The sequence below is a fragment of the Talpa occidentalis genome, unplaced genomic scaffold (assembly GCF_014898055.3).
Source record: "Talpa occidentalis isolate TD23 unplaced genomic scaffold, MPIMG_talOcc4v2.1 talOcc4.9, whole genome shotgun sequence".
Lineage (NCBI taxonomy): Eukaryota > Metazoa > Chordata > Mammalia > Eulipotyphla > Talpidae > Talpa > Talpa occidentalis.
Window position 1 is genome coordinate 110,312,090 of NW_023605305.1, and position 21,379 is coordinate 110,333,468.

Consider the following 21,379-nt stretch of genomic DNA (forward strand, 5'->3'; position numbering starts at 1 on the left):
CTTCATAATCACTTGCTTTGATCACTGACTTAGATTATGAGTTTCAAGTTATATTTCCTTCATGCTCAGCCACTAGTCCTTCAAGTAAGAACACAATGAGTTGTGATATATAGGCTAGGAAGCTGCAAAAACCACATTCTCAAGACTAGTCCTATCACACATTCTTTTTTTTTTTTTTTTTTATAGAGGCATGTTTTATTTATTTGTTTGTTTGTTTATTTTGTTTATACATGCACTGGTACAGTCAGAAGCACGGGAGGGTGAGAGAATTCACCAGAACCAGAGCGGGGAGCAGAGCAGGCAGAAGGACCAAAGTACACTGCTGAGGGGAGCAGCGGGCGGCAGGAGAGGTCTGCGCACCACGTGGGACCCTCCTCTGGTGGCAGGGAGCAGCCGGGGATCGAACCGGTGCCGCAGAGGCCGCGGGCAGCTTCGCAACCCAGCGCTCAACCGCTGCACCACCGGGGAGGCCCCTATCACACATTCTTACAGGTAGGAGGTAAGATTCTTTTTTTTCTCATTTTAAGGGAAAATAAACCAGTATCAGAAGGGATTAGAGCTATAATTTCCTAGAAAGACTTTAGTTTCCCTAAAAAGGGTGCTGGAATTTAGGTGATTGGTACTGCTATTGATTCTCATCTCATCTCTTAAGTGCACATCAAAATAGAACTGAAAAAGACGTTTTGCCCTCTAGAATCTTTCCTAACTTAATTTTTTTCTCTAGCCTTTAGCCATTTGGATTTTTTTTAAACAGGGAAAAAGAAGTCACTCAAGCAACTTTAGAGAAAATGAATGTTAATACCTTTCCCTTTGAAGAATTCCTAATTATTTATTTAAACTATATTTCTATGACATTGTGAATAACTTCTTAAACAGCATCACCAAGACACTTTAAAGTATCACTAAAAAAGAATGGAAGTTCACGTAAAAACAGAACCATTGCATTAAAGTAGAAATGCAATTAAGTAATAGAAAGCTGGGCCTCCCTGGTGGTGCAAGGGGTTAAGATGCAACCTATGAAGCTATCCGCAGCCACTGTGGCACAAGTTGGATCCCCGGCTGGCCAGGGAGCAACCCACATGGAGCAGCAGACTCTCCTGACTCGTCCTCTGCTCTCCTCAGCAGTGTATTTCAGTCAATCCGCCTGTTCTGTTCCCCACTTTGTCTCTGGTGAATCCTCTCACCCCCCTCCCAATACCTCTGGTCTGCACCCCAGTTCTTCTATGCAAAAATAAATAAATAAAAAGCTGTATATTCATAAAATTTTTGGAATGAGAATATCCTAGGTTAAGATTAAAAGAAAAAACTGCTAGGGAAAGGACTGATATTTGATTATACAAAAAGTACAAGCTTTTATACTTATTATCTAAGGAGGGGAGTAGCAAATAAAATTGTATCAGTGTATTATTAAAGAATTTAAGCAAATCGTTAAGAATTAAACTACCAAAATATAAACTCCATGCATACAGGGACTTTTACTCAAAGCTAAATTCCTAGAGTCTAGAAAAAGTGCTTGACACATTATGACACTTATTTGTTGAATTGATGAAATACATTATATAAACAAAGTCAGCCTTGAAGATGATTAAATAGTACACACAGTGTTCAAAAAATTAAACACAAAACATAGAAAAACCCTTCAATTTGGCAACAAAAATGTATATAAAGCAAATAATTCACTTATCAAACTACCAAAGACAAAAGATTAAAATCCATCTAGAAAGTAGACTAAGAATAACGCGCTCATATACTTTTATGGTTGTAAACTGTTGTAACCTTTCTGAAATGCAGTTTAGCAACAAAATGTGGAGGTATTTTCCTTAGTTATTTCACTGCAGAAAAATCCTGGGGAAATGTGAAATGGACAAGACTTTATTTACAAATAGATTCACTGAAATGTTTTAATAATAACGAATTTCTGGAAATGCTCGTCTAACGCTGGAGAAGTTGCAGTAACTTATGCTATACAGTCACTAGAGAGAATGCAAGTATGAAATGTGCTACAATACATGACACATTTATGGTACAATTTCAATTGTATCAAAAAAACAGAAAAGTCTAATTTAATGCTCATGGATGAGAAAGTACTTAGGAGATGTTTTAAGAGTACAGAGCTAAAAATGGTAAATGAGAACAAGATGCAGTTCTGACTCCATGGCTCACAATCTTAATCACTGCCTTATATGTTAAACATCTGAGTGCCTACAATTTATCAACACTATTCTAGACTCTACTCATATAGCAGTGAATATGACAAACAAAAATCCACAACCTCATGATTTAGACTTTGCACATATGTATTTTTCAAACTAGAAAGTTATTAGCAACGTAAATCCTCTGCCACCTTTAATAGAAGGAGAATTGGGACCTCCCTGGTGGTGCAGGGGTTAAAGACAGTGGTAGCAAGCTATTGCCAGCCACTGCAGTTTGATCCCTGGCCTGGGAGCTGACCCACATGGTGCAGCAGAGCCTGCCTCCTCCCCACCCCACTCGTCGCTCTCCTCACCAGTGTATTTCTGTAAATCTACCTGTTCTGCTCCCCACTCTGACTCTGGTGAATCCTCTCACTGCCCCCCCACCACCGCACCTCTGGCTTACACCCCAGTTCCTGTATGCATAAATAAATCTTTAAAAAAAACAATGAAAAACTGGAAAGAACCTCTGGTTAAATTTAAACTTCATTTCCAATTCAAGGAATCAACAAAAGATACGTGAAGAACAGAGAATCAGAATCAAAAAGGCCTGGTTAGCCCAGCTTCTCACTTTTCTCTTCAGGTTCTTTCCTCAATTGTGAAGTTAGGGCCTAAGTGGTTTCTAAATTACCTTGGGAAAATGCATGGAAATGTATGAACCCACACTCAGATTTTTATTTTTTTAAAGGATTTAGTTTTATTTATTTATGCATAGAAGAACTGGGGTGGTCAGAGGTGCAGGGGGTGAGAGGACTCACCAGAAACACAGAGTGGGGAGCAGAACAGATGGATCTATTGAATCCAAGGCACCTCTTGGCAGGAAGCTAGGCAGGGTCCAGTAGGCTTGGAGAAAAAGAACCAAGCTTCAGAATGTACCACACAAGCTCAATGCAGCAGAAGGCTGTGGGGATGCCACTCTCTCTAGCAAGAGTCAGATTCAAAGTGCTAAAAAGCTGCAAAGAGCAAAGACCAGAAGTCTACCAATATATCTTCTGTTCCTTCTCCCCAACCACAATAGGGAGAATTTTTTTTTAATCTTTGCTTTGTAATTTTTTTTACTGTATCTCAATTGATTTGCTTTCCCCCCTTTCCTTGATACACTTGTACTAACAAGGGAATCATTTAGAAAAGGCAGCCTCTTTCTAAGACAGTTCTAGAAAATGGCATGTCAGCATATTTTCTCAACTTCAGATTAGTATCTAATAAACACAATAGATTTCCATAATGTATTTTCATTTCAGCAAGTCACACATCTAAACTTCCCTATCCGATGAGTAACACAGGTTTCCAATGAGTAACAAAGTTTGGACCATTGCATAGACTAAGTAGCTCCAGCTTCATTGTGATCACCAAGTTCTAGCACATCTACCATCAAAATACCCAATGTCTACCCCTTTCTCTGCCCATACCCTAGTGTTCTTTTTTTTTTTTTAAATCTTCCTACACTTACTATTTAAATACAAAATGCCATAAGCCCACACTCACAAACATCTGACAACTTTCTTACAGAAAAGAGTCAAATATAGTAAGCCCTTTATAACCTGCCTCCAGTTAAGTCTCCTTTCTAATCACTCTTCCCCACAAAACAGTATTCTTTTCTCTATTCACAGTGGGCTACTCAATACACATCGTGTGCTTTCAGATATCCCTGAAACTGCTCACTGCTGTTACCTCTATACCTCCACCAGAGGATTCCTCACTCTTCAAGTGCTACCCACCTCTAAATGTATCTTCTCTATAGATTTTTACCCTAGATCACAAAGACCCCCCACAGAACAAAGAATGCACAGAGGATTCCCTTAAACCCTAACATCTCAAACAGTGGATAGTTTTTCTTTCTAAAGACCAATGAATCAAAAGATATCAGCATGTATTAACATAATCTTGTATGAAAAATCCTGTAATTTTGGCCATTAATGTCTTCATCTAACAAGACAAATTAAAACAATCTACTGTTGATATTTTCAGACTAAATGGTGAGGAATAAAATTTCCAGAATACTTTTAGATAAAGCAATTTTATATTTGACCAAATGATTAAAAGCCCAGAATTATAAACTGATTCTTGCCAAAGGAAACTAGAAACCTACCTCGCAGTGATAATCAAATATTGCACTTTCAGTAGTATTTGCTGATTCTTCTTTTTCAGCACACGTTTCAAAGGATGAAAGTTGCTAGTATTAAAAAAAAAAAAAAAAAAGAGCGAGAGAAAATGATCTAGCAAGCTAATAAAGAATACAACTGCTGCTGCACCGGGCAATCTCACAGCACAGCACTGAAGAAAACAAAGACTACTAGCAGCGTTGGGAAGTGCTCTTTCAAAGCTGTTGAGTAGGCACAAACTTCTTGTTTCAGATCAAGTGTTGTGTCTTCAACTTAAGTGTACTCTTCTTTGGTCTTGTTGGTTGCTTCGAGGTTTTTTCCGTGCCTGATCTGAACTTGAAGCAGCAGTTTCAGGTGGTAAAGTCGGTTCTGTTACACTTCATACTAGAGATTAAAAAATGAAGACATGGAGTATTAGTCACATGAAAAAATCAGCCAGAAGGTACGAAGAAGAATAAGCCCATTTCATTAATTAATAATCGCTGGGGAAGTAGTAACAGGAAACCTGGAATCATATTAATTTGATGCTAACTGATACCTCCCCCTCCTTTGACATCACACACTCAACAACCTGAAATGATTTCAGTCCTCATTGCTCTCCCTCCCCCAAAATCTCAAGTCACAAAGTATAATATTCAATTTAGCACAAGCACTTTATAAAGTACCTTGCACTGTTAAATATTAGGAAAAAATGTCAAAGTTCCCGCCATCGGAGAATTTATACTCTTGCTGAGAAGTTATACAATGAGAAAAACAGGAACATAGTAGAAAATGACAAAAACTATATAGTTCAACCTTTTATCTGGGATCTACTATGTCACATACTACACTAAATATTTATTCACCATTGCATGTGCATCAAAGCTACAGGGTAAGCACAACTAGAGGAGGCTTTTAAGTAGTAGGTGAAATTTAAGCTTAGAGAAATATGCAGATTTTTAAGAGAAAGAAAACAGCTAGGTATTCTAGGCATGAAGTACCACATAAGCCAAGTCACAGTATACCACTAAATTCGAAGTTCCTTACAAGTAGAGACCACGTGTGTAATTTCCTATACCTGGCATCAAATGAGGTTTACTGCATGAATGACTGTGGCAATGAATGTAGTTTGTTGTTTCAGAGGAATCAATAGGCTAAAACCTGACTAGAATCGAGAGCTCAGTTAAAGTAAAATGGGCGATGTAACAGGTATACGAGTCAGATTCTGAAGGATTTCAAGTTGATGTAACAGGAAACAACCTTAGTTCCTAATGAAAAGCTAGCAAGTCTGAAATCCTATGGGAGATGACATAGAGAAATAAACAAATCTCATTTGCCCTATTGCCATAAATACATGAAGAATGTCCACAGCAGAAAAACAATTCAAATGAGGAAGGAAATCTATCTACCAAAAACCCCACATAATTGTGCTTTTATATTAGCTATAAAATGATTATTTCCCACTGACTTAAATAAATATTAGTCTAAAACGGTAATTTTAACAATGACTTACATGGGGAGAGAAAAAGGTGGATTTAGCTTTAGATATGCTGAGACAAAGTATACTGAAAAATATCAGAAGAAAGACTGCAAGATGATAGGTCAAACCTGGTGAAATAGCTTAGTCTACAAGAGCTCAATTCCAATCACAGATAGTAGTAAAATGCTACGGACTAGTTACTTAATCTCCAAGTTCTGGTTTCTCAAATGCAAAAGGAAAACTCAGCAATTGCTCTTCTATGGACATTTGCTGTGGCTATGTTATATCCCATGACTCTGTATTAGTACTTCAAATATCCACTTCTGTTAATGATCTTTCGATTTTTCCACCCCCATATCCCATGTTAGTCTTATCATTATTTCCTTCAAAGTATCTTTTGCATTCATCCTTTGACCTCAACAGTATCATAGTTTAGTCCAGGTGCTTAGTATATCTACTAACTTCCAGGATCAGCCTTTTTCATTTTGTCACAGAATACTGTCAGACTAATCTATCTGAAACTCCAATTACATCTCATTTCCTTGTCCAAAATCTTTAGTGATTTTTCCAGCACTCTAGAGGGGGGTTATCTTAATCCTGGCTGTATCTCCAACCTAACCAATTTTGGCAACTTAAAAAACGAAAGCCTGGATCCCTCCATGAGATTCTAATTTAGCTTCTCTAGATTAGGTCCCAGGTTTGGGTATAATTTCTCTATCCCTTCTCCCCCAAGGTGTTTCTGATTTGCAGCCAGAGTTTAAGAAACATCATTCCAGGGCCTCCCTGGTGGCCTAAGGGTTCTACCAGGCTGGCTTGAGTTCGATCCCTGGTCAGGGAGCTAACCTACACAAGGCTCAGCAGACCTCCCCTGCTACACCTGCTGCTCCCCTCAGCAGTATACTTCAGTAGATCTGCCTGGTCTGCTCCCCACTCTCTCTGGTGAATCTTCTCACCTCCCCCCTCCACCTCTGGTCTATATCCCAGTTATTCAACACAAAAATAAAATCTTAAAAAAAAAAAAAAAAGACAAACCCCTCCCCCCCACTATTTCAGGTGTCTCTATTCTACCATTCCATTTTTTAAAAAAAGATTTATTTATTTATGCATACAAGAGCTGGGGTGTAGGCCAGAGATGCAGGGTGTGAGAGGATTCACCAGAGAGAGAGTGGGGAGCCGAACAGGCAGATCTACTGAAATACAGGCAGTTCTACTGCTGAAGGGAGCAGCTGGCAAGATAGGAGAGGTCTGCTATGCCATGTGGGGGCCAGGCAGCTCCCTGACTGGGGATCAACTTTGTGCTGCAGTGGCTGCTGATAGCTTCATGGTGCTGAGATTGAACCCCTTGTGCCACCAGGGTGGCCCTACACTTCCATCTTTACCTCCTACTGTACTCCAGTTCTTCTAAATAGGTCCACTCCCCTCCATAATCCTTTTACACATTTCTTGGTAGAGTCATGAATTCTAATATTCTTGCACACATGGGTCTTGCACACAAAGAAAGTAATTCTGCTCTTTCAAGGTAATAAAGTCTTTCTTGACTACTTACTTTCTACCCTGTAAGGCAATAACAACCAACCACCACATACCTTTCTTTTTGGTATTAAACCATTCTACATTTTGCTTACTTCATGCTTATGTATTTTGCTCATTCATTATTTCAAATTTCTGAGAAACTTACCTTATTTCAAGTATATTTTCATAGCCCCCTGTTAGCACCTAAACCAGGACTGATAAAGCCACAGCAGAAACTAATATGAAAAAGGTAGTAATTCATAATAGGCAAAGAACACAATTCAAGGCAGACAGTTCTAATGGCTTAAAAATTTCTGTTTTGATTAACTGTATAAATTATTATTTAATCAAGAAATAATCTCTTAAAAACACAGGCTTGGTACACTGCTTTTACCTTAGTATCTTAGGTTTACTAATGAATCCAAAGACTTCAAGATTGCCTCTCTGATAAAATAGGTAAAATTTTATCAAACTGTTAAGAACAAGGTTGTGTTTGTGTGGGGGGAGCTCAATAAAATCAATTTATCTTAAAAACTTTATTTATCCCAACCCAGTCTAAAGTGTTGTATTTTTGTTAAATACCGTCATGTTTCTCATTTAGTAACACAGAGCTAAGACTCCAAAATCTAAATCTGGAGAATTGCTGATCTAGTCTTAGGCACCAATGAAATCTATTTGGGTCAGTTAAAGGTCAAACAAGTTCACCAACAATCATGAATGAGAGCGGTTGAAATATGTTTCATTAAGATCTCAACAGCTAGGAGATTTCTAGAGTTATACTGTGAATTATAATAACACGTAATAAAACAGTTAAAAGGTACTACTTGAGCAGTTTAATAAAATTGCCTATACACTCATGCCAAGATTAACACTCATGGGTGGTATTCTCCACTTCTTTTACCTTATCCCTTTGAACACAGTGCATCCTGTCCACCCCCATTAAAAGCTAGACACCTGAAAAACAGAACCACATGAAATAGAGTACCAATCAAAAAACTAAGTAACGATTTAAATTGAACATTGAAACTCTTCCCAATTGCTAATCATCATCTCCTTTTTTCCTTTGCTCTGTATGGAAACACTATCACCTTTAATTATCAGCTATTACATCATGTTGTTTTAGGAGTTTGAGCTAATTTCTTTACTTGAACTGATCATCCAAATATTTATTTCCCTATTTCACCTGTCTTAAAATTATCATTACCTGTTTTGTCATTTCTTGTCTCCATCAGTTTGCTGCTTTATCTCCAAGGCTGAGCAGAAGCTAGGCACACAGTAGGCTCTGAATTAACGCATGTTGAACTAATACACTTATGTGGTCAGTGATTAGTCTAAAATATCACATTACCCAGTGTATCAAATTATTCTCAAGTTTGTACAGCACCCTCTTGAGGAAAAAGTTAAAGATTGAATCATTCTACAAAAGTGTTTCCACTTAACCCATTTTCTTCAAAGAGCATCTTCTGCAAGACTCACAGAGGTAGCATGGGACTGAAAAGGCTCTCTCTTTATTGTTGAATCATAGGAGTGAGTTTTGCCTTAACTTCCCAATTCATATTTTTTGAAACATTAACTCAAGACAAACTCAAGTATATACATCCTACGTAACTGAATGCCTAAAAGGTTTTAATTCACCTTTACTTTAGAATCTAAAGAAAATTATAAAGTTTAGAGAATTAACCAACTTGAAACAAGTGATCACCACTACATGGATATATTACTGAACTGCTTTTTTGTCTATGTTTAGTAATAACAGTTGTGTGCTGGGCAGGTAGCTTCTCAAACTAAGATTAAAAGTATATATCCACCTATTGCTTAATTGTTTTCACATAACATTAATACCAGTGTAGGAAGAAATGGAAGAAATGCTCTAGACCCCAAATCAGATAATAGTGTAGACAAACACTGTCCAAAACAAATACAGTGCAACGCACACATATAATTTTAAATTTTCTAGTAACCATATTACTAAGTCAAAGGGAACAGGTGAAACAAATTTTAATTAAACATTTCATTAACCAAATATGTCCATGTTATTTACCATAGGTAATGAATCTTTAAAAATTGAGATTTTGAAAGTCAATGTTCATTTTACAATTATAGCACACTTCAATTCAGAATTGTACACAGTTCAAAGTGTACATGGTTAGGGATAGGAACAGGTGTAGACTGGTGGGGCCACTGAGGAAAAAAAAGAAAATGGCCATAGTAAATGTAAAGCCCTGGGACAGAGACTTTCAATGATAAAAGGCAATACCTACCTAAACTGACCATAGCAGGAAGACATACTAAATTTGAGAAGTGAAAATCCTAATAACTAAGCAGTTATGGACTGGCTGTCCTTGAAAATCAATGGGTAACACATATGCTCAAAGTGAAGAAACTGCAGATCAATTTATTTTCAACTACATATTAATGTTTTGTCTCAACATAAAATAACATTTAGAATCTAAATTCTTAAAAAAAAATCACCATTCAATACTTCTGAACAGAATACAACACTCATAATAGCCCTAATGCAAAATGTAGCTCAGTAAAACACCAAAAAAAATTCTTCGGGCTTGGCATTAGGAACTGAAATAGTCTATTTTTTTTTTTTTAAACCAGGTACTAACATATTCAAATGGAAATAGATTCTAATAAGACAAAGGAATTTTTTAATCCTGATTTGACAAGAGGTTTGTTTAGCAGCAAGGTATGACGGGAGCCAAGAAAACAAGTCACTCCCATCACAGCATGGTCACCACAGAAGACATGCTAGTTACTCAATTCTTAAAAATTACAGATGTAATTTTTCTGGCTATAATTCCCAATTATCAAAAATCTTACAGTTCTCTCCATAAGTCTGCGGAATAGGTCTCAAGCTAGTCTTCCCTTTGTTTTTGAAAACACAAAGGTAAGTAAGCAAATCAATTCTTTGTGTTTAACAAAAATCTCAAGAATCTTATTTTGTACTACAGTCCAAAATTTCAATTCCTTCAAAAGCTGCCCAAATGGCATTTCCACGCATCGATGAGCTTGTCAAAAGTATGGTCCTTGCTACAATGTGATCGAACTTAATGCTACTGAATCTACACTTTAAAAAATGTTAAAATGATTAAATTTTGTTTTGTATATTTTACAACTTAAAACATTAAAAAAAAAAAAAATGTTGGACAGCCAGACTCCACGTCGTTAGATGGAGGGAGGAAAAAACTAAGAGTAGAATAAAGCCCAACTCCATGTCAGGTCTCACATCCTCATTTATTTATTTACTAGGAATTTCCCAGAATCTCAAGCACTCTTTTAAAGGTCATACTTATTAAGTCACAACTTATTTACAAAAGAAGAAAACCTATCTACTGTGCCTCAAATACTTTACTTTTCAACTCAGCTGCTATAAATACTCATGTGGATGATAAACATCCAGAGCAGCTGCAAAATCACTCAAACTATGACGACCTCTTTCATCTTGGGCCTACAGACAATAGGAAACAAAAAGAAACAAGGTTGAATATTTAACTAGAATACCCTCTTTTTGATTAGTATAAAAGGACACAAAGCTGCTGCTACTCACTGTAGTACCGAGAACGCTTGCTTCTGGCAAGTCAAAATGAAAACTAGTCAGCGTTCTGGGAGCTCTGTTGAGAGGTGCCAGTTCTTACCATCCTCCTAAAAAGCTAGGCCTCTCAAAGGAAGAAAGACTCAACCACCACAGTGCCTTTGAGCGTCCCTCCCTCTCTTCACCCCAGCTGCTTTAAAAGAGCATCCCATTCTTTCATTTTAAGCGCAAAACAAGGAAATTAACCTTGCTCAACAACGTTCAGATGTTTGTCTTTGCAGACTGAAGACTTTTAGGGAGTGTCCCTGTCTCACTTGTGAGTCAAGCGAGAGGGCAATCCAGGTGTTCCTAAAGGAAAGCCTGAAGGCAGAATGAATGGCGGCACTAAGATTTCGTATTTGGATGGTAAAAATGTTCAAAGTGTGTCCGACCAGGACGCTAAAATGCTAACTCTAGGTGCGGAACGACGAAGACAAGGCGATCCCTGCACAATGCGGGCCGGGCTCCTGCACCAGAAGAGGCAGTGAGGGGGGGACTCCGCCGAACTCTCAGCCGGACCCACCTCAGGATAGGGGAGTGAGACTAGGGGCCGGTTCCCTTTCTGAGGAAGCTGAACGGAAGGTGAAGAAGGGAAGGCTGGGTGTTGAGCATCGAGACAGCCAGCCTAGGTGAGGGGCAGCAAGTGTGACAATCTGAAGCGCCTCTGCCCGACGTGACCGGGGAGAGGCGACGTCCCTAAGCGCTGGGATGGAGCGGGGTCTCGGTTCCCACACAAAGGAGGCGCCACGGCCGCACTGCGCTCTGGTACTCGTAGTCAGATCCCCTCACTGGCGACGATCAGAAAATTACAGGGTCCAAGGTGAGAATAGGCCCCTCTCCGGAGCCTCAGGCGATTCCAGGCTCACACAAAGGACCGCGCCACCACCCCCTCGCCCCGCCCGCCGGGACTTGTAGTTCTCGCTTCCTCAGCCAAGCCGCAAAGCAGGAAGCGGCTAGACTACAGCTCCCAGCAGCCTCCGCGCCCGAGCCCCGCACCCCTTCCTCCATCTTGGCTGCGGTCGGAGACTCCATTTTCGCTCCCTCCCCCCACTTAAGTCACCACCACCACCATCAGCACGCGCGGCCGCCGGGCCTCGACTCTTCGCCTCGGCTCTGTGGGCTGACGTGGAGTCCAGACGGTTGAACAGAGGCCTGGAGGAAAAGCTCGGGGTGGGAACTCGGGTGAGATCGTCTCTACCCGGACCTCCAGGAGTGCCCACCTTGAGTCAGAAGTCTCTCCCGTTAGTACTGGGCTCCTCATTCTCCCTTAGCCTGGTTTCTTGCTACCCCCACTTGGACCCTAAGGTCGTACTCACCCCAACAGCTCAGCGCCCCCTCTCCAGCGCCGCCATAAGCAGCACGGCCCGGTACGTAGGAATAAATCTCGCTTCTCTCGCGAGAGTTGCGGGCTCCAGGCGCGTGCACAGGAAGGGAGGAGGGGGCCGGACTCCTATTGCGCTTGCGCACAAGGGCTGAGTGACGGCAGTCAGTGTGCTGTGCTTAACCATAACCAAGATGGTGGCTTCATTCCCTTACATTTCCTACCCCCCCACCCCCAGCCCCCTAAGTGAGTTGCAGGAAGAAATCTCTGTTTACTGACTCCGCTGGGACGCAAAGGCTGGGGTGGAGAGTGACTCGGCGTCTCTGCTCTTTGCAAGTCTGATTATACTTTAAGCGGCGAGACCAGGGTTAAACCTTGAAGGCGAACAATTTTGAGGATAGCGAGTAATGTCATATAAAGAATTTCTGTTTCCAGCGATAATCCAGAAATCTCCAAAGTCCAGGTTCCCCTCCTCCTTACAGTGCAAGCTTCTTTCACTTGCCGGGTTTATTACTAGTCAGGTTTAGAGTGAGGTAATTTGTAAGTCTTAACTGAGATTTTGTCTTCCAGAAACTATTGCTTGCAACAGACGGCCAGAGTTGTGCAAGGCAGCATAATCATTAAAAACAAATCCTACCCCCCACCCCCGCCCCCCAAAAGGAACTCCTTCAACTGACCTTTCTAGTTACCAGAAGAAACTTGTAGTCGATCTGGTAATCAGAAAGGTAGACTCAGTAGCCAAAAGGTTGAGATGGGTTATTCATCCAGCGGAATAAAAGGAATGGAGAATGGTTAATTCTGGCCACAAAAATGTTCAATGAATTATCCCTTTGCAAATAACAGAGCAAGCCCTTCTGGGGAGGAATGCTCTTCAGAGATTCTGTGGCTCTCTCCCTTGACAGTATTGGATAAACAATGACCGGGAACACGCCTGAGAACTCTCCCACCCACTTTATTTTCCCTTTTAAGGCATCTCCTGTATGTGTCATCGCTGGGATGTATACAGTAATGACGACAATTGGTTCTGTTCTCAAGGAACTTTCAGTTTTTCAGACTAGTGTCATTAAAAAACAAAGCAATTCTAAATGTGCACACTGAAATAAGTGGAACTAAAGGAAAAGTGCACAGTGTTGAGAGTATATAACCTCCAATTTCGAGCTAATCATTTTTAAAGTTTTTTATTTTTTATTATTTTAAAGTAATAATCTTGAATTCTAAGAGGTTGACGCTTAAGATTTTTCTCTGACCTCTGTGGTTAATAGTCCAATCTGATACATACTATCTTCAAGTTGTCTCTTTGTTGCCTTCCCCTGCTAGACACGGATACTTGCTTTCCCTTCAATGGTTACATTGTTCATTCTCTTGTGATTATTAGTATGTACTAGTTAGCAGTACTAGCTACAATCATCTTTGAATCCCTGATTACTGACAATGTCTGGTAGAGAGAACGAACTCTCAAAAGCTTGAATAGGACAGCCCCGGTGGCACAGCGGGTTGTGCACAGTGCTGTGAAGCTGTCCGCAGCCTCTGCAGTGCCAGTTCCATTCCCAGTCGGCCAGGGACAGCCCCAAAGGCGCAGCAGAACTCTGCTGGCCTCTTGCTCTCACCAGGATGCCATTCTACCTTCGGCACCCACGGTGAGTTAGGTCCTGGTCCATCACTTACCAGTGTGCCACCAGCTCCAGGATCTTGTGGAGGGACAATATTGTCTTGCACAAGCAGCCTTTGGTTTGGACTACTGGACTCTGTGGATACTACCTGACATAGCAGAGCTGCCCATTTGTAGCTTTGGAAACTCCTTCCTTCCCCTAATAAACCCTGTTGTTGTTGCACCTGGAGCCTGAGTCGTGTATTACAATTGTGAGAACCTGGGTGAGGACCCACAAACCAAGACTTTCCCCAGGCTTTGTACAATTTCAGAGTCACTGGTAAAATGAAGGCTATGGTTATGTGGAATTCTTCAGTGAGGAAGATGCTGGCTTGAATATGATTACATATGATGCTGATACATACGATTAAGATCATGAAATGATTAAACTGTGGAACAATGGGAAGCCAAAATGGGTGAGTAAAAAGCATCAGTTCATAACAAAATGCTGCATGTGGGGCCAATATTTTCACTGGGAACCTGGACTCAGAGGTTGATGAGAAAATGCATTTAGCACCTTTGGGGTCATCTTAAGACCCCCAAGATTATGTGGGATCCTGACACAGGCAGCTCCAGAGACTATGCCTTTACTGAATTTGCTTTATTTGGTGCGGCAGATGCAGCAAATGAAGCCACGAATGGAGAGTATCTCTGTAAGCATCCTGTCACCATATCCTATGCCTTCAAGAAGGATTCCAAGGGTGAGCACCATGACTCAGCAGTTGAGTGACTTCTGGAAGTCAGAACCCACTCTCCTGGGCTGACTGCCCTCATCAGCTGTTTGTACATGCTTTTACTCTCTGCTCCCAATCCTGTTCTATCCTCATTGGCACCTGGGCTTCCTTCTATAGGTATGCCTCCTCATGGCTGCTTCCCACCCCTAGTGCTGCCTCCTAGGACCTTTCTACTTGGGATATCCCCAGCCATTTCTTCCCCACTAATGACTCCCAGGGCAAGAAGACATGACCCCCCATCAAAAGGAAACCCAAGGACTGGACTCCTTGTACCTGGGTATTCACATCATCATCATTCCCACTGAGCGAGATGCCCTATCCAGCTATGTCTCAGATATAGCTGGCCCACCATAGCCCTCATGGCTAAGGACACCCCCATGCAGGCCCCTAGGCTCTGGCAGGCAGCCACCACCCAGACCACCCTTGGAAGGCCTTGTCCTGGGCCTCCTCTTATGGGCATATTCCCCGAGTCTCCCATGGGTCACCCAGGTCCTCTGTATCCATGTGTGGACCTCCTCCACTGATACTCCCTCATGGATACACAGGGGTGGGCGGCAGGGGAAGTGCTGGGAGGCCTCCCCCTACCCATATCCACTCCCTGGCCTCCAATCCCTTCTCGTTGCCCACTTCAAGCCCCTTATTTTCTGTAACTTCTCATTATCTTCCCTCCTATTATTTCCTCCCAACCTCCCAATATCTTTTCAATTCCTTGGACCAACTGGAGTTGTTGCTGTTCCTTGGGACCAAGGCACTAATTCTTCTCAGGCCTGTTTTTTTTTTTTTTTTTTTTTTTTTTTAAATTTATTAGGAAAAGGAGAAAGGAAATAAAGAGAAGCACCTGCATAGTCACAAGTGGGCAGGAGAGCTGCCTCTTAGGTCTTTTTTTTTTTTTTTTTTTTTAAGTGTAATCTTTCCCACAGGAAGTCATTTTTTTCCTGTGTTGGTCTCAAGTGTTTTACAAATAAAATCTACTAACTCCTTGTTAAAACAAAAAACAAAAAAACACCTAAACTCCTTGTTAAAAAAACAACAAAGGTTGTTAAGAAATGGGCTGTTCTGTTGGGGAAGTACACTATAAACATATCCAACCAGGTGTTTTTGTTTCCTTTGTCCAATTTTTTTCATGGCATCTTATATTTTTGTTTTCAATTTAATAAACATATGACAAACACAAAGCTCTGTCTGGCCTGTCATGGGGGATAGGCAGACCTCCTTGTTCAGTCCAAAAGTATTTTCTGAGGACTCAGCATAGTAGCCTGCATCTTGGATGGGGCCTTCCTAGTCTTCCCAATTCCCTTGGAATCTATTCCACAGTCCCATGCAATGATAATTGTCCCATCCAATGTAACTAGTCTCACCCCAAGTTACAAGGGATAAAACAGGCTCACAAAGGAGTGGAGACTTTCCTGAGGCCACCCATAGCTGGCTCTCAAGTCCAGGTCCGTGCCTCTGGGTCCCTGGTGGCTGCCCTTGTTTCACACTGACTTTTGGCTTAGATTGCATTAGGGCTCATTTCCCTAGAAAGGTTAAAGTAGGACTATGATCACTGTGGGCTATCCCTTACGTCTCCCAGGATGTAAAAGGGCTGTGTGAAAGCGGAAGTTGGTAAATTTTTCTTTGAAGGACCAGAGAGTCTGTATTTTAGGATGTGCAGTCTGGTCTCAAGTTTTCTAATCTGCTGCTGTAAGACAGGAGCCCAGAGCTATGAGCATGACTGTGTCCACTAGAACTTTACGAACACTGAAATTTGAATTGCGTAAGATTTTCATGTTTCATGAAATCTTTCCCCAGCAAATTAAAAATGTAAAAACCTTTCTTAGCTCCTTTCACCCTGTTGATAGAAATATCAAGAGCTTTCCTTTGTTGAATCATGCCACTGGGAATGCAAACCAATTTTTTTTTTTTTTTAAAGATTTCTTTATTTATTTATTCATATGAACACTGGGTACAGTCAGAAGCGCAGGAGGGTGAGAGAATTCACCAGAGCCAGAGCGGGGAGCAGAGCAGGCAGAAGGACCAAAGTACACTGCTGAGGGGAGCAGCGGGCGGCAGGAGAGGTCTGCACGCCGTGTGGGACCCTCCTCTGGTGGCCGGGGAGCAGCCGGGGATCGAACCAGCGCTGCGGAGGCTGCGGGCAGCTTCGCAACCCAGCGCTCAACCACTGCGCCGCCGGGGAGGCCCAATGCAAACCAATTTTGCTTATGCTTAGAAGCAACTGTGCCAAGCCCCTACATGTATGACATATATGCAGCTTCAAAGGTGTTAAATATTAAATAAAACTGAACTTTAGGATCAGAAACATACAGAAACACAATCCTGTTCAGTTCCTACATATTTCCAGGAGGTTACATGAAATGGTGAGTGAATGATAATTAACACTAAAATACTAAAGAGGGCTGAGCCTCTTTAGTATTTTTGGAGCATGAAAAAAGCATTGTCTGCTTTCCACTATGAATATTAGTGGATAATATGCCTTCACTCACCATGAAAGTTGCTATAACTGTAAGCAAATATGAAATGTAACCGCTCCTATCATATGGAGAATTAAAAGAATTAAAAATCAGAATGTCAGATATTACCAAAGATCTTAAAAATGTATATAGCTTTATTTTATATGTACCCTTTAATACACTGTTGTCACATGTTGAAATACACATCAATGAAAATGAATGACAGCTATATACAACAAAATTATGAATCTTCGATTAATAACGCTGAGTGAAAAATCCTCATAGACTACATTTAATGACACTAATTTTATAGAGCTCAAAAAGAAACAAAATTTAAAAACATCACTTTAGGGAGACATACATATTTAGGTCTTCTTACATGTGTGATAAAACAATTAGAAGAAGGCAGTGCAGTGGAGACAGTAGAGGAACTCAGGTAGACAAATGCAAAGTGTGGGTAATGTTCTAATTAAGTAAATTCTCATTATACTCGACAATTTACACATTTATCCCTTAAAATGTCAAATATTAAAATATTTAAGTGCAAAATGATGCATAAAGTGTTGACAATTTATATTTTCATGTATTTTTAAAGACTATTTGATCAGAGTTCTTAATTATAGGCAATTCAGGTTAATTTTTAACAAAAAAGCGATTTTACTAAAAGGCTAATAGTAATGCTCAGGATCTCTAGGCAGACAGAAAACCAGAATTAGAAGCTACAAGCCTCTGATTGCCGGATACTCGCTTCAGTGAAGATTCCCATCTACTTCCGGGCAGACACACTGCAGCTCACACCATTTGCTTTGCTGACTGGATACTAATTATTACTGAAAACAATTGGCTGTTCTCCTGCGGGGCTGCATGAGGCAGGTGTTGCAGATCTCAACTCAAAGGATTCTGCTTTGTTCCCTTTAAAGTTTAAGGCAGATATATCTTATATACCTTCAGCAGCTGCAAGAGACTGGAAAAACATAAACCTGGCACTTTCAACATTTTTAGGAAGGAGGAAGGCTGTGCATCATTAGGTGAGGAATTCTGTAAACATAGAGTTAAGATATTGGGCCGTGAAAAAAGAAATGACAGATGTCTGCCATGGCCCATTCTCTGGGCTATTCAGCATCAACACACTCCTTCAGCTAATGCTTATGTTTGTTCAAAACTATTCAGTGTATGGGCCACCCTGGTGGTGCAGGTGGTTGAGTGCCACACTGAGAAGCTGTCCACAGCCTCTGCAGTGTGAGTTTGATCCCAGCTGGCCGGCTGGCGAGAGTGCCACATGGCGCAGCAGACCTCTCCTGTCTCGCCCACTGCTCCCCTCAGCAGTGTATTTCATGAGCCTGCCTGTTCTGTTCCCTGCTCTGTCTCTGGTGAATCCTCTCACCCTCCCGTGCATGTGGCCTGTACCCCGGTTCTTGTATAAAAATAAATAAATCTTTAAAAAAAAAAACTGCACAGCGTAAAATGACTTGTGTCATTGTTAGTTGCTTCCCCAATACTCTTCTTCTTTGTTACTATAACATTGATTTTTACTTTGGGCAATTATGTACCCAGCCACCTTTGCAGCTAGAAATGACCATTTAACAGGTCGGGCAAATAAGACAAGGGAAAATTTTTCTGGAATATCTGAGAAAACTTGTTTTTCATCATAAAAGAGAATAGAGCTGGCACGTGCCATTTTCCAATCCCCCTCCCCACTTGCCTTCAACATGGACATGACACCTGGCCCAGCAGCAACTTTCTTGCAACCGTAAGAACACAGCATGAAGGGTGAAAAGCAACAAGCTAAACAGGCAGATTTGAAAGAGCTGCACTCTTTCCCATATGTAATAATGACCAGATTGAACATTGCTCCTTTCATGCAGTCTGAGTCACACCATTCTAGAAATGAGCTGACAATATATCTTATTAAAACTCATGTACTGAATTTATATTTCCTAATACAGTGGCTGTGATGTTTCTTTTGCACTGTTAATAAAGAGATTTTGCTAATCAAGAACCACTTGAACTCTGCAAAGTAGTTGGCATTTATAGGTATCTTGACTTAGTGGTTAAGAATGTGTTCACGTCTGTCTGGGTTTGAATCTTGGTTATTTGGACAAATAACATAATCTCCTTGTACCTTGGTATCCATAAAATGAGGTACAGTCGAAATAGAGATTATACAATAACTAGAAAGCACTAAACTTTCTAGTTCTTCTCCTACCCATTTGTTGTCTCTATTAGGGTCGCAAGTTTAAAAAGCCCCTAATTTGTGTCCTATCCATTCTTATATTGGACTCATCACACTGCACTTTATTTTTTTTTTTTTTTTAAAGATTTATTTATTTATTTTCTTATACAAGCACTGGGTACAGTCAGAAGCGCAGGAGAGGTGTGCGCGCCATGTGGGACCCTCCTCCGGTGGCCGGGGAGCAGCCGGGGATTGAACCCGCACTGCAGAGGCTGCGGGCAGCTTCGCAATCCAGCGCTCAACTGCTGTGCCACCGGGGAGGCCCACACTGCACTTTAATTATACTTGTCTGTGTCTGCCAGATTTTCTTCGAAGCGTCAATGCCTGCCCCCACCTTTTTCTATTTATGACTCCAAATGAAGTGTCTAACACGTAGTAGACTAGACATTGTCAAACTATTGTCCTTAAACATTATCTGGGATTATCATTAAAATACCAACTCCTGGACCCACCCCCAAATTTCCATTTCAGTAGGTCAGTGAACCATATTTTGTGGAACACTGAAATAGACCTTCGATGTTTGAATCAATTTATGCACCACAAGGTATTAATTAATAAGTGAAGGTAATAAATATGAATACTGGTTAATACTTAAAAAATTTTCAGTGCGAACATGTAATCCTAAAACAGTGCTGCAAACCAATGTTACCTTAATGAAAAAAAAATTGAACATTTTCAAGGTATTTCCAAATTCTGCTTTAATTTATAAACTGAAAAAAATTATGAACTGATTTGCAATGATGTTACTTTGATTTGTAATGTGAGGATAGTTCTAAAACCATTTCAGAAACTATTTGTAGTATTATACCGCTGATTGCATTGTGGGAATAATAAATTATGAAGTCTTGTCTACTTATAGTTTGCTATATATGTGGGGGAGAAAAAAACCCCAGTTTTTTAGTTTCAAATAATTAGACTCATTGCTGGGTGAAGTCAGCTGATACTCTCAAATGAGGTTTGAATTAAGATTTTGCAAGCCAGTTAAGTTACTCCCTCCACTGCAAAAGAAACTTTAATATCCACTCTAATCAAAGTGAAGAAATTACTTCTCCCTTTCAACTTACTACACTCTATCATCACCAAATTCTCACTGGTGGTAAGAGTTTGGTGAGAATTTGGTGCTGATAGTTCTCTGGACTTATACATCAAGGTTTTGCCAGGGAGGAAAGTTAGTTAACATACGATTTATCCTAATATCTGATATGTAAAGAACTTTATAAACAACTCTAAAGGAATATAAGGCAGCTAAAGGTGACACCATGTTAGACATTAGTGGACCATTTGATTATGACTTTCACTGAAAGCTGGCGTGGCAACTGACAAATGATATAAGGTACCTGCTTCATGAATGGTGGCACTTAGGGCATTAACTTGAAGGCGAATGGCTGGGCTAAAAGTTTACTTACTCTTGGGAGATGAACTAACACCACCCACACTGGGTGGAAATATTTTTCAAATTATGTGTAGGACTCAAGAGTAGAAATGTGACAAATTCTAAAATGACATATACCTATTTGTAAAACCCACCACTGCAGGCAAAGTTCATCAGAAATACTGGGATCAGATGCTTTCAGGATATCTTGGAGAGATTCTGTTGTTTTAATTGGAGTGAATTCTTTATGGCAGTACAAAATAAATTTTGTGTCTCACAAAGCACTGACAAAACCTCTTTTTTATACTGTGTCTCTCCCCTGCAGTATGGAGTTTAGTGTTACTGGAAAACATTGACAAGTTTAGCATTCATTATTTCAATTATTTTTGGGCAAACCTAAATTGATATGTAACGCGATGTAATGTGTAATGTGCTGCTGAAGTGAGCACTGACAAGAACTGATGAATCTGAAATGTGAGTAGATTGAGAAGGGAATGCGTTGTCAGTGGGCATAGATGACCACTTAGTATTTGCATCTCAACACTGCCTTGTCTACACAGCACTATAAATGTAATGACTCTTATTAGAGTCTGCTTCCTTGTGAAAAATAGATCTAAAAAGAAAGACAACTACCAGTACTGTAATAGAAGACATCCAAGTAAATGATGCTCCTCAATCCTAGAGTTGGAAGTTATATATGAACAGTAGGATGTAGTACCTAACAACTGTGACATGACTATTATGTGCTTTTCACATGGGTAAACCACTCAAGCTGG

General features: G+C 40.4%; 1 protein-coding gene across 2 annotated transcripts in view; it reads right to left on the reverse strand.

Annotated features, from left to right (window-relative positions):
• Positions 1-12,257, reverse strand: part of CSDE1 (cold shock domain containing E1) — a 37,128-nt gene extending 24,871 nt beyond the window's left edge. For both annotated transcript variants that reach the window (XM_037500676.2, XM_037500675.2), the window contains exons 1-2: positions 12,162-12,257; positions 4,282-4,678 (exon numbers count right to left, since the gene is read on the reverse strand). The gene's annotated coding sequence lies outside the window, so the exon portion shown is untranslated. The remainder of the gene's footprint in view (positions 1-4,281; positions 4,679-12,161) is intronic.
• Between the last annotated feature and the right edge of the window lie 9,122 nt (positions 12,258-21,379).